General features: G+C 37.4%; 1 protein-coding gene across 4 annotated transcripts in view; it reads right to left on the bottom strand.

Annotated features, from left to right (window-relative positions):
- Positions 1 to 12892, bottom strand: part of LOC100745731 (myocyte-specific enhancer factor 2) — a 73673-nt gene that overhangs the window by 50956 nt on the left and 9825 nt on the right. The window lies entirely within an intron of this gene.

The following is a 12892-nucleotide window of genomic DNA, read 5'->3' as shown; positions in this document are numbered from 1 at the left end:
CCCCAAGAGAACGTGTGCACACGTGTATAATCCACGCTACAGCTTAGCACGGACGACGATGCTTGAGTGAAGGGCTTCTATTCTTCTACACACGCATTCATTCGTGCCTGGATTACTCCGCTTGAAGCTAAACATGGTAACATAGTGGAATTTGGACGAATTTCAAACAAAGATACGAATTTTGCTTATTACATCATCAAATTATTAATTACAACTTGTTTCTTTCTTCAATTTTTACATTCTTTTCGAGAGAATTTATCTAAATTTCAAATTCGATCGAATGTAAGTTTAAGAGGTTGCAAATTCCCATTTGTTATAATTTACTATCGTTATGCTATCTGTTCCAATTCGAAATCGTTTCCTACTTTTCATACTTTTTACCGGAATTTATCTAGATTCTGATTTAGATAATTAAAATGGAACATAAAAAATGTATATGGTTACCTTTTTTTTGAAAATGTTACGTATAATTGATGTCCCGAAGAGGTTATGTTTAATTAAAGGTATAATTATGATTTTACGATTCAGAATATTTAATATCTCGTATATGAGGTCGTCTCTCGATTTTACCAGTCAGTATAAAGAATTTAAACATATTAACTTTTCTCTGTATTCCTCATTGTACTGTTACACTTTAACCCTTGACATTTTCTTAACTCTAACAATTTCTTTGCACAACGAAAGACTTACGTTTAAGATCCCACGCGCTCCACATAACCTCAACCCTATCTTACAACAACTGCCTATGAAAACTTTCTACCGGCAAATACCAGAAGTTAAAAGTCGAACTATATGAAATATTTTTTCTAATCTTTTTTCTTACTCAAAGAAAGTGATTTACGTCGAGGTTCAAAGTATAACGATTGGTAGTTCAAAATACTAGTTAAAGATTATTTTATATGAACCGTGATTATCTAATTTAAATTGCCCGAACTTTATCAAACATAGCTGACATCAGTAGAAACGTAATAATCAGCACAAGACGTAAAAGCTATAGAGATCTTTCGGTACGCAAAGTTCACAATGAATCTTCGAAACTTAAACTTTATCAAAATGTTATCTTTGGAAGCCAAACTGATCAACTCTACTTGTTACCAATTTCACAATTTCATTACATAAATATACGATTAATATTGAATTTTCCAAAAACAAATTACTTACTTGCGTGCTTTCATTTATTACAAGAAAATGACGTGAATAATAAGAAATTTCAAGATTTTCAAAATAATGTTTTCAACATTATCACCTTTTTCTGCTTTTCGATTTATGGAGTTAATGAATATGTGACTTCTGAAATATTGCCTCGTATGATCATTACTTAGCTACTAATGACTAGCACCAATACAAATCTAACAATCGATACTAAGTGTAATAATTATGCAAATTTGTTCATACATAAAGGTCGGAATAAGTCTTGGAAACGTTTAAAAAAGTCATCCTCGGGAATCATCCCCGTGAGCGAGGCCGCAACTGCGCGTTAGCAACAGATGGAAAGAGCCGTGGTGCCGCGTGTCGCATATTACGTATCGCTCATAAAACGGCCAGTTATACGCGTACACACGGTACACGCTTCATCGATCAGCGTTACTTGCGTCATTGCAAGCCTGTCGTATACCTATAGCCAACGCAGTTTCTTTCTTCCCTTCGATCCACCGCGAAATTAATACGAAAACTAATTAATTAAAAAGAAAAGAAGGAATAAAAACCTAAAAGAAGAAAAAGACTTTATCATTTATTCTTATTCTTCTATTTCTTATTATTATTATTAGTAGTAGTATTATTATTATTGCGTTAGGTTTTCGTTCGTTACGAGCTTAGGTAACAAGCGGATTACAAATATAAGCAAAAGAATGGAAAAAGAAGCTTTCTTACAATTTTACCCCCATTAACAATAGAATAACGATTTTCTTTGTTGCGCCGATACGCATATCGATTATGACCCCTACAATTTCCAGTTTCAACTGGAAACGAAGACTTTTAAGCCACCCAGTAGTACAAATCGAGGGGAGGATCGTCGACTAGGAATCGTTCGCGGGCTAGAACGAACCCACGAGCCACGAGAGATGTTGGCGCGAGTGCAACGCGCCATATTCTTTGTCCTATGACACGACGATGTTAAAGCTCCGTGGCTAAAATTAAACGCAGCCGCCAGGGCTGAGTCTAAGACCGAGGCTGAGCAGGAGCAGCCGCCAGAAACCAGAGCACGTGCTTCAACTAAGTGACGTGTGCCTTCCTCCCCCTCCCCGCCGCGCCACGTTTTCCGTTCACGTTCCCTTTACCCCCTTCACTCGTTCCCTCCCATTCTCACCCCCTCTCTCTCTCTCTCTCTCTCTCTCTCTCTCTCTCTCTCTCTCTCTCTCTCTCTCTCTCTCTCTCTCTCTCTCTCTCTCTCTCTCTCTCTCTCTCTCTCTCTCTCTCTCTCTCTCTCTCTCTCTCTCTCTCTCTCTCTCTCTCTCTCTCTCTCTCTCTCTCTCTCTCTCTCTCTCTCTCTCTCTCTCTCTCTCTCTCTCTCTCTCTCTCTCTCTCTCTCTCTCTCTCTCTCTCTCTCTCTCTCTCTCTCTCTCTCTCTCTCTCTCTCTCTCTCTCTCTCTCTCTCTCTCTCTCTCTCTCTCTCTCTCTCTCTCTCTCTCTCTCTCTCTCTCTCTCTCTCTCTCTCTCTCTCTCTCTCTCTCTCTCTCTCTCTCTCTCTCTCTCTCTCTCTCTCTCTCTCTCTCTCTCTCTCTCTCTCTCTCTCTCTCTCTCTCTCTCTCTCTCTCTCTCTCTCTCTCTCTCTCTCTCTCTCTCTCTCTCTCTCTCTCTCTCTCTCTCTCTCTCTCTCTCTCTCTCTCTCTCTCTCTCTCTCTCTCTCTCTCTCTCTCTCTCTCTCTCTCTCTCTCTCTCTCTCTCTCTCTCTCTCTCTCTCTCTCTCTCTCTCTCTCTCTCTCTCTCTCTCTCTCTCTCTCTCTCTCTCTCTCTCTCTCTCTCTCTCTCTCTCTCTCTCTCTCTCTCTCTCTCTCTCTCTCTCTCTCTCTCTCCCTCTCCCTCTCTCTCGCTCACTCTCTTTCGTTTTCGAGAAAAATCGAGTTTGAAACTTGTCAAGCGTACTTGAACTTGGCTAATTATCGACTGGGTTTGAGTAAATATAATCAGCAGCAGGCTTTCCTACGTGCGAAAATAAGAGAAAAATGTGGAATCAAATTGTATCGTACGACGCTTTGTCTGCGAGGCAAATACATTAGGAAATTCATTACACGCTTGTACTAGGCCAACTCTTCATCGAACTCTGTTTTCTTCGAAACAGAGCTTCACGCGTAAACGTTTTATTCCACGTATATTCCTCCTGTATCGTGTATGAAGATTCGCAAGCACAGGTGAATAAAAACACGTAGATAGGTTCGAAGACGTTGGAGCTGCGATTGGCCAAACAGAGAAGCGAATAAAAGCAGGCAATTATTTATATGACGTTTGGTATGCAAGATATAACGAAGAGGAATTTTTGGTGGAACGTGTACGCGAGTTAGTGATACGGTTGGCTTCAGGGGCAGATCGGTTGCAATCTGACCAGCTTCGAGATTGTTAAAGCTTAATCTGTTGGGCGTTTAGGACTATATTGCTTTGGCTGAGGTTTGGAAATTTGTGGCCATTGTAGCGCATCTCGAGAGTAACCTCTTTGCGAGGATCGATAACGAAATTTCCGTGGATAATAGCAATCAATAATGAGGAAATTATGTGAAACTAGTTGAAGTTAGAGTAAATGATAGAATCGATATATACGTGAACGTTAGAATTATGGCCGATTTCGAAGGCGATATTAAAATCAATAATTACATCTATGCAAATAATTAAACTAGTATTATACTATAATTGATAATATAATTAATATCGATATCAAAATCGATAATTGAGCTGATAAGTGAATCAATGCTATTTTATAATCAATGCTCGAATCGATATCAATTTGAATGTGGATATTAGCGTCGATAATGGAAACGATTTTCATTAAAATCGAAATATATGTAATGGAAGTTGGTCTAATTGCTGTTATATCGACCAAACGATCGATCAATATCTCGCGTGCGAGTAAACCGAACTGAGGGAGCTGATACAAACATCCTGCACCTCACACGTGGCCTCAACCGACTGTAGGACACGTGTTCCTCTCTCCTACAGAGACATTTCCCCATAAAATCAGCCTTTCGATAACCTATGAACGTCCTAATAGAAATTTGATCTCACTCCGTTTAAGATTCTCTATTCCATCAACAGCACGACCAACATTCCATTTCTTTACATAGGGATTAATAGTTTCAATTTCATTCACCAAACATTTCTTTTAGAATATCTTCGACTATTAAATTGAAACTAAACCTAGAAAATTGGATGAAGATTTACATCATAAGAAATTTCAACCATTGATTCTGTTATAATTTCCATTATGTTCGCACCAATTACTTGTTTCAGATACCCTTTTACTTTATTATCCAATCCCTTAACTTGCTAATCCTCAGCCCTAGAAAGTACAATTCTGAAAATCTCAGTGACAGTACACGAGATTAAAATGTTTCCTCTTCTCTGAAAGACATAATGTTCTATGAGAGAATCTAATCCTCCGAAATACTACCACTTTTCGTCATTTAATCATTTAGTAATTTACCAAGAGTGTCATGCGAGTATATCGAGAAGAGAAAAGAAAAGCAAACAAAAGATCGAATTGAAATGAAAATCAGACGATCTTGATACAAATAATCAGGAAAAAATTTTTTATTTTAATGAGAATGGTAGCGGATAACGTGGCGGGAGGGCAGTGCAAGGAGTCGTAGCCTGCACGTAGGGCCACACGTCGTCGGTTATAGGACCCCATGGTTCGCCATGGCCAACGCGACGCGACCAGACACATATTAGAACGATCTGAGTCTCGGTATGTTCTCTAGTGTGTACAGAAACGAAACTAAAATGTTCACACGTGTGAAAAATAACGAAAAAGAATCAACCGTTATGTAGCGAAATTCTTAAAATTCGTCAAATTTTATGCAGTAAAATATATACCATGTTTTTGTTTATTTGATTTTCTCGAGCTATCGCCACAAGTTTTATTAGCTCTTTCGCACTTTCTTCGCCAGATACGCAATTGGTGTTTAACGAAGCCATGCCGGCTAGCAAGGTCACATCTATCTAACGAGGTACGTCTAATAATTGATACAACGATTGCTAACAAGTACGGAACTGTGAAACCGGTCGAGTAAACAACAGAGAATGTCGAAGGAAACGTATCCAGATAGGTGGATAAATTGTTTTGTATTGAGTATTGAGAGTATTGAGATAATCAATTACGATTCAACTGTAGCGTGAAATGTTTGTCTTAGTCGTTTCAATAAAACGATCAGATTGTTAAGGAATGATTTATTATAGTATTAGTATAATATAGTATTCTAATTCTAATAAAAAAGACACTTATCCCATATCCCAATATAGAACTGATTTTAATAAAAACAAATCTCTATTCTATTTTATTCTAAATAATAAACCTAATTTTGGAGAAAGGTAACCCAGGATCTTTAGAAACCCAACTTCCAAATTTGTATCCCTCAATTCTTCTAAAAACTATAAACCTAACTCTAATATAAATTAGAAAACTCAGATTCTCCATTCCATATTCTCCGAAAAACCTAACGATCTTTTGACCAAACGTAAGTCCAAGTCCAAGGACCGAAGCTACGATCACGGAAGAAGAAGAACAGAAAGAAATGACTAAAACGGGAGAAAATCTTCCAAAAGCTTCTATAACTGATCCAATCTCATTTCATTCTCAATCCCAGCCAGCTAAGCTAGTCGATATGATTCTAGCAAAAAATGTGGCAGATCGAAGGAACTATAAAGCTATCGTGAAAGTACAGAGCCATCCGCAGAGATTCTTCTGCAACTCTGTGTGTCCCTGTTTGAGGCGCGCGCAAACTGGAGCTTGAAACGCGATACTCGACGCGCGAGACGATACGCGGGCCGATTCTACTCGAAGCGAAGCAGAATGAACGCCGAGGGCCGGCGAAAAGAGAGGGAAAACGAGGTGGCGTGAAGGAAGAGGGTCGGGAAAAGAGGAAAACAAGAAGAGGGAGGCTCGTGAGTTGAGTGAACGCACACTCGAGCCGCGTGTACGCGGGAAGGGAGAGGAAAACCAACATACACGTACATACATAAACACATATAAAGAGAGCGAGGAGAATCTCGCATGAACTACGTTTATTCCAAACGTAGACTCTCTCAGTATTCTTCTTCTTTTTCTTCTTCTTCTTCTTCTTCATTTTACTCTTATTCATATTTTTCTTCTTTTAAAGGCTTCGTTCAGGGAAATGGTTTCGTACGAAAGAATTTTCTTAAGAAGCTTCTGTCTGAACCCTTTGTGTTTCACTTTACTGCTATTCGGTATTTTTATTTTAATCGACTTATATTTCATATTCTATAAAATAGCTTCAAAGGCTTTGGCTGCAATTTTATACTTTTATAAAACTTTGTTACATATCGACGCACATTTTATAATTAATTGATATTTTTCTATTTTTTGAAGTTTTTATAGTAACTAGATTGCACGTGTTTATGCAATTCGTATTTTCATGCGAACAATGAAAAACGTAGGACGTAGGCAGGCAGATAGTTTTACTTACTGAATGGAATAACAACAGAGTATTGTGTTTACTTTTACTAAATTGTGCTATATTATACCAGAAATTTCCGTATAATTACTAGACTGAGGATGTTTACGTATTTATAAAAAATTCAGATGTACAAAAATATCTAAAATAATATATAAAAAGAACATTAGCTACAGCATTTTCATCTGGAAATAATTATTTATATTATGGTATTTAATTTGGATTGAATTAATTTCTGTTTAAGTTTCATTTATTTCATTATATCTTAAAAACTATGAATTTGTAAATGTATGAGATGTACTTGTAGATGAATGATTATAATATAATAATTATGTTTGCATGTACAGCTTCATTATTTTATATATATAAATAAATATATATATACATATATGTAATTTTTATTCGCTTACTAATTTTAAAAGCAAAGAATAGGTTTAATATGCTAAAAGTGAAAAAAAATGGAACAAAATACAGCGTCGAGTCAAGCAAAGAAGCAAGAAATGTTTAAGCTTTTCGCGATTCGATACGGATTTCATTTTGCCAGGCAGGTGAGAACTAATTAATTTGCAGAGAATAAAGGATAATTTAGCGGCGAAAGATTCGAGATAATTATGAGAACTACTTTTCACGTATAATGTGATGTAATAAATAGTATTATGGAAATTAGGTAATTAAATCATAATAAGTAGTATAAATTGGAAAGAATCTAAAGGTTGATGAATAGAAGGAGGAAGTTTTTTCTAATGTTTGATGTCAATGGTTTTTTTATGTAAAAAAGTGCATATCCTTTTTTTAACGATATTATATCACTTTTTGTAGAAATGATTCATGAAAATCGTTGGAACTAATCGATGGTTAAATTAATTATATACCGTTTAATGTCAGTTTATATCATTTTATAAAATTTAAAGATTTGTTTTACTTTTTCATTTAGAATAATATTAATTTTTCTTTCATCGAAGGGCGCAAAGAAAATGAAAAGAAGTCTGATAAAAATGGTATTTCTTTTCTAAAACCACTACCTACGTTCGAATATTTATCATACCACTTAAACGACATATCGTGACTCTTCTACAAATATTCGTATCAATATGAACAGTGAATGGAATAGACGAAAAGCTGTCGCACCACCTACACTTCTTTGAAATATTCTATTCGAGAACTCAAAATGATCATCTACACAAAATACCTTTTATCCATGCCACGATAATAAAATTTGGAGAAAGAACGAAGATCCTACTTATGTATATAAAACAAGGCTCCACTTCTGTCCTGATATCCTTCCCATATTTAATAATACGATTATTTATCCATGGAATCTATTAGTCAAATATATTCAATAATTGATCAGCCACACTATATTATTGATCTATGGAGAAAGGCAGTATTACCTATTTATTGATAACTCTTTTGCCCTTTGGAGTTTGAAGGACTTACATTCTTATATCTAGATTTCTCTGTTCGATTGATGAATATTCGATTGATTAATATTACCAACATTACATATAAAGATATATGTAAATGAAAGAAAACCATTGTGCAGTTGTTAATATTTTGGGTCTTGGTTTAATGTGAAAAGATAATGCAATAGGATATATTGCTAGAAAATATTAAGAGCATATTTATTATCTAGTAAGTTATGGAAGTTTATGCTAATATAAATTGGCTTTTTAACATTAAAACTACCAGAGTACTTGAAATGGCCAATCTGCAATTCTTCATAGAAATTCTACAAGTTTACAGCCTAGCAAACTATGAACGTACGTACGAATTATCAGAGTAGTTAATAAAACAACACATTTGTAATTTGTCATAGAAATTTTGTAGATTCGTAAAGGCGCGTTTCCAAGATTTCAGCGAGCTTTTACAAACTTTAACAATTACTGCCTTCTTCTCTAGTCAGCTCATTTCCTTTCAATTTTTCCACGTCCAATAACCAAGAAAATGAAGAAGAAGAGGAAGAAGAAGTATAAGTAGGAAAAGAGATAGAAGAAGAGACAGAAGAAGGAGGAGGTGGAGGAGAAGGAGAAGAAGAAGAAGAAGAAGAAGCAAGAGAGGAACCAGAAGAACAAGAAGGAGGAAGACGCTCCTGAAGCAAGATGTCCCCGTGGAACTCTCCCCTGGTTCTTTCCTCGAACTTACCATGGATTCTCCCTTCCTCTCCCTTTCTACGCGTGTGCACGCGTCAAACGCACACAGTAACCGGCACGCAACACATACATGCGAAACGTGTGTAGAGAGGGGGACAGCGGCGCGCGTGTATTACTCGAACTAGCAGAGGAAGAGAAGAGAGGAGAAACGAGCTGGCAGATGTTGGGCGCGTGCGGCGTCGAACCTTTTAAGGCGCGATCACTGGACGCCCGGCGTCGCAACGGCCCTCCCCGCGTCGCTTTCGCCCCCACCAAAGTCCACGGCTCTCCTCATTCCGTCTCTCTTCCTCCTTCGCTACACTCTCCACTTCGGACACCTTGAGAACAGACAAACCACGCGCGCCACACCAGCCTCCGCGAAACTTCATCTACCTCTTCTACTTGCCTTCCTACCGCCTTCCTCGACGCTACAATCCTCTCCTTCCGTCGCGTACCACACCGCACGGATAGAGGCAGTTGAGCCTTTCCACTGTAATTTGCTTCGAGCCTCTTCTGCTCGTTTTTCTGCCTCCGCTTTGCGCTCGGATCGGTGGATTCGTGGTTAGGCTGTTGGTCCGATTGTGAGAGCGTTTGGAGAGGTGGAACAGGGTCTGGGGATGGGAGAGGTTTCACGAGGATTAAGGTGAGATTATGTATATGGGTGATGGATTTTAGGGGAAACGGGGGATTTAGTTTTCGCTGTGGGAGTTTCCTAGGGAAATTTTTCTAAGGGTAAAGATTTGGTACAGTTTGTTGGAGATAGATAAATTTTTTAACGAACGGAAGAAGATATTTTGTCAATTTTATACGTTAGTGTCTTTAGACGTAACGTTGGGTTTAAGGGAAACAGAAAATTTGGATTTCGTTGTGGCAACTTTTCAGGAAAATTTTTGAATGAGGCTTCGAAATTATTGTTAGAGTTGAAACTAGTTCTTGGAAAAAAAGAAGAAAGATCAGAAAACTGTTTTGGGAAAAGGGAAGAAAGAGTGAGAGCTGTATCGTGGAATATGTTGCAATATAGTTACCAAATTTCGTATACTCGTTTGGTTCAATCTGAATTTACAGATAAAACATAGTCTTTAGAAGAAATTTAAGGTACAATTTTAAGTATGGCTAGAACTGACTTAAAACTCAAGTTTCGCTAAATAGAAGATTTTTGGTTGAACACAAGTAGCTAACATACTGCAAGAAAAATGAGGATAACATTTAATGAACACGTCTCTTCGAAACCACATTCCAAACAACCTAATGACGCCCGAATACCTTAGATAACATTAGCACCAGTGTTACAAGCTACTGGTTCCTAGTCATTCAAAACGCTCAAACCCTTTATACACAGCTATGTTAAGTCTATACACCCACGAAAGCAACATTTCAAGTATAATACAGTCTGCCCACGAAAATCACATTCCACGTATAATAGTTCGCGCACAAAAGAAACATTCGAAATATAATAGCTCGCTAACGAACAAACATTCCAAGCATGTACACTACACTGACAATTGTTAAAGAATCTCTATTGTGGACATTTCTATTTCATCTCAACGAAATTATCATTGGCGAAAAAAGTCTTGTAGGCTTAATAGATATTGTAGCGAAATAATCTTACAGACTTTATATCTGTCGATTATCTGTCTTTATATCTAACGATATCGTGACGAAAATCGATTTCGACGCAGTCATTAATAAAGAAATTTACAGACATAAAGATACAAAAATCAAAATGCCACCGAAAACGCGTAAATGCGAACTTTCTTTAGCTTGGGAATTTGTACGTTCTCTATTCGTAAATATCTCTCTAGATGTTAGTTCCTTAAGGAGCATCTCACTTGCACAGTCGTTCCTTGCCAAGTCGCGTTATACGAGGACGATAACAATTATTTAATCACAGGGACTTTGTCGGTATTGCCTGGTAAACAAGTAAAAAGAAAAAGAAGATAAAAAAATATAGGTAATCAGGGATGGAAAGAAAGAAGGACGGAGGCGTTGCACGTGGCCGATAGGACCACGTGGGCTTTCAGCCGACGTCACCGGCCGAACCGACATCCCATCGCGTATTGATTGAGAGTGGCCATGGTCGTTTCCATGACGACGTTTCTTTTACCTGTACAGTTCATACACATACCTACATCTACACAGCTATACATACACAAATATACACGTATGTATATGATACACCTTGCCAGGTACGCAGAAGCAGCTACCTATCTATCTACTACGTAGGTAGCAATCTTAGGGGAACGTAGGTGTACGTAGGTGCGCATGGTACCTGCGCCAGGGACTGTAAGTTCTCTTTCCCAACCCTCCTCTATCTGCCTACGTTCTGCTCCTTCCCCTTTGCTCCACACCCTCCCCTTGTCATCTTTCTTTTCGAACCCTATCAAGCTGTCCTATCTGCACGGTGTATCGAGTGAATCGGATCGGATCCTCGATAGAAATCTCTGGAGCGTGCACGTTACCGTACCACGCGTGCAAAATTTATAATCGACCCCTCCGATACCGCGCCGTGACGCGTACGTACCCTCGCCCCGAACCACCCCCAGAGGCGACACACCCCCTCTGGTACCCTAGATCGGATACACTACAGTGTACCGACGATTATAGCGGATTCGTTTTGTGGGGCACCTTGCCGGTGCTCCTTCGTGGATATTGAGAATCCATTGTTGTTTTAACGTTAATTATAATTAGAAACGCAATAAAAATATTGTATATACAGCGAGAGGCAAAAGCGAGTATACACTTTGCGAAAGTGAGGTTCGTAAATTATCGACATACGAAGATGCTCGTAAATTATTCTCTTATCTATGTTTTTTATTATTAATTTGTATCGGTACATGCTATATATCTTTCCGATCAATTTTTAATTTATACGACATATGTGTAAGAGCTGTTCGAGTAAACATCCCTTCCATGTATACTATGCTCGTTTTTGCTTCTCACTGTATACATACAGCAAATTCGTACAGTTGTTGAAAGTTGCGTTAAAATTGTTATTATTGAATATTCTTAGCGCATACGGTTATATACGTATTAGTCAGAAACGATAGTATACAAATTGCAAAAATAATGTTTGTAATATCATCCCCCTTCTCTATTGTTCAATTTATGGAATTGATCAATGTGGCTTGAACGGCGTAAATGTAACTTAATAACGTGAAATATCTGCATGAGTCAGAACTGACCCAGCCTTCGCCGCCCGGTGATTAAGACGTATAGAAGCTTAAGCATCGTTTAGATTAACCAATTTACTTAAATTCAAGTTGTACGATTATGTTCATACAAACTATTTGAGTTTAGACGGCTTGAATTTATGTTGAAATAATCAGATTTCAAATACATAGAAAATGGAAAACGAGTACTCGGTCTTTCGTGAATCTACAGAACAAAAGTATTTTAACAGGATAATTTAAAAATATAAAAGTATAAAAATGTAAAATATAAATCGAAAAGAAAATGCTATTGATAAATTAAATAAGAAATGTCTTGTGCACGTAAAAATATAAGGAATGTACATAATTTAAAGCTTATTTAAGCTTAATTGATCTGAATTAGATATTACAGTCATGTTAGTTTAAGAGTCTATTTCTGGGCGATAAAGCAAGGTAGTAGAAATATCGATACGATTGACGTTGTCTATCACTTAGGAAATTTGTATTATAGGTGTTAGAGAGTTAGGCTAGATTTTTCTGCTATACGGCAAGGGATAAATGTTGATAGGTAGGAATGGTATAAATGTTAGTAGGTTTGGTGTTGTAGAAGTTCGGAAGAAGAAGAAGATTGGAATTTATAAACAATAGAAAATCACAGGGTGGAATTCATGATTTATGGATGTGTCGGCAAGATATGATGCTTACTGAATATTAGAAAAAGAAATTTCGTATACCATAAAGTATCCACGACTTGCTATACAAAATATAATGCATAATATATAGCGATATAATTCATAGAATCCAATATGGGCAAAGAACATTTCTTAAAACGTCGCTTAGCATTTAATATGACAAATATCAAACCCAACATACTAACAACGATATCTCCCCGATTTTCCAAATATAACTCTAATCGAAACACTCTCAACGCCAACTCTACGTACATAAACGCTGCTCTGAAACTATTTCTCCGATCTAAACAGCGAATATT

This window comes from Bombus impatiens, unplaced genomic scaffold, assembly GCF_000188095.3.
Source record: "Bombus impatiens unplaced genomic scaffold, BIMP_2.2 scf_0217, whole genome shotgun sequence".
Taxonomy (NCBI): Eukaryota; Metazoa; Arthropoda; class Insecta; order Hymenoptera; family Apidae; genus Bombus; species Bombus impatiens.
The sequence above is the reverse complement of the archived record's forward strand: the minus strand, read 5'-3'. Positions and strand labels throughout refer to the sequence as shown.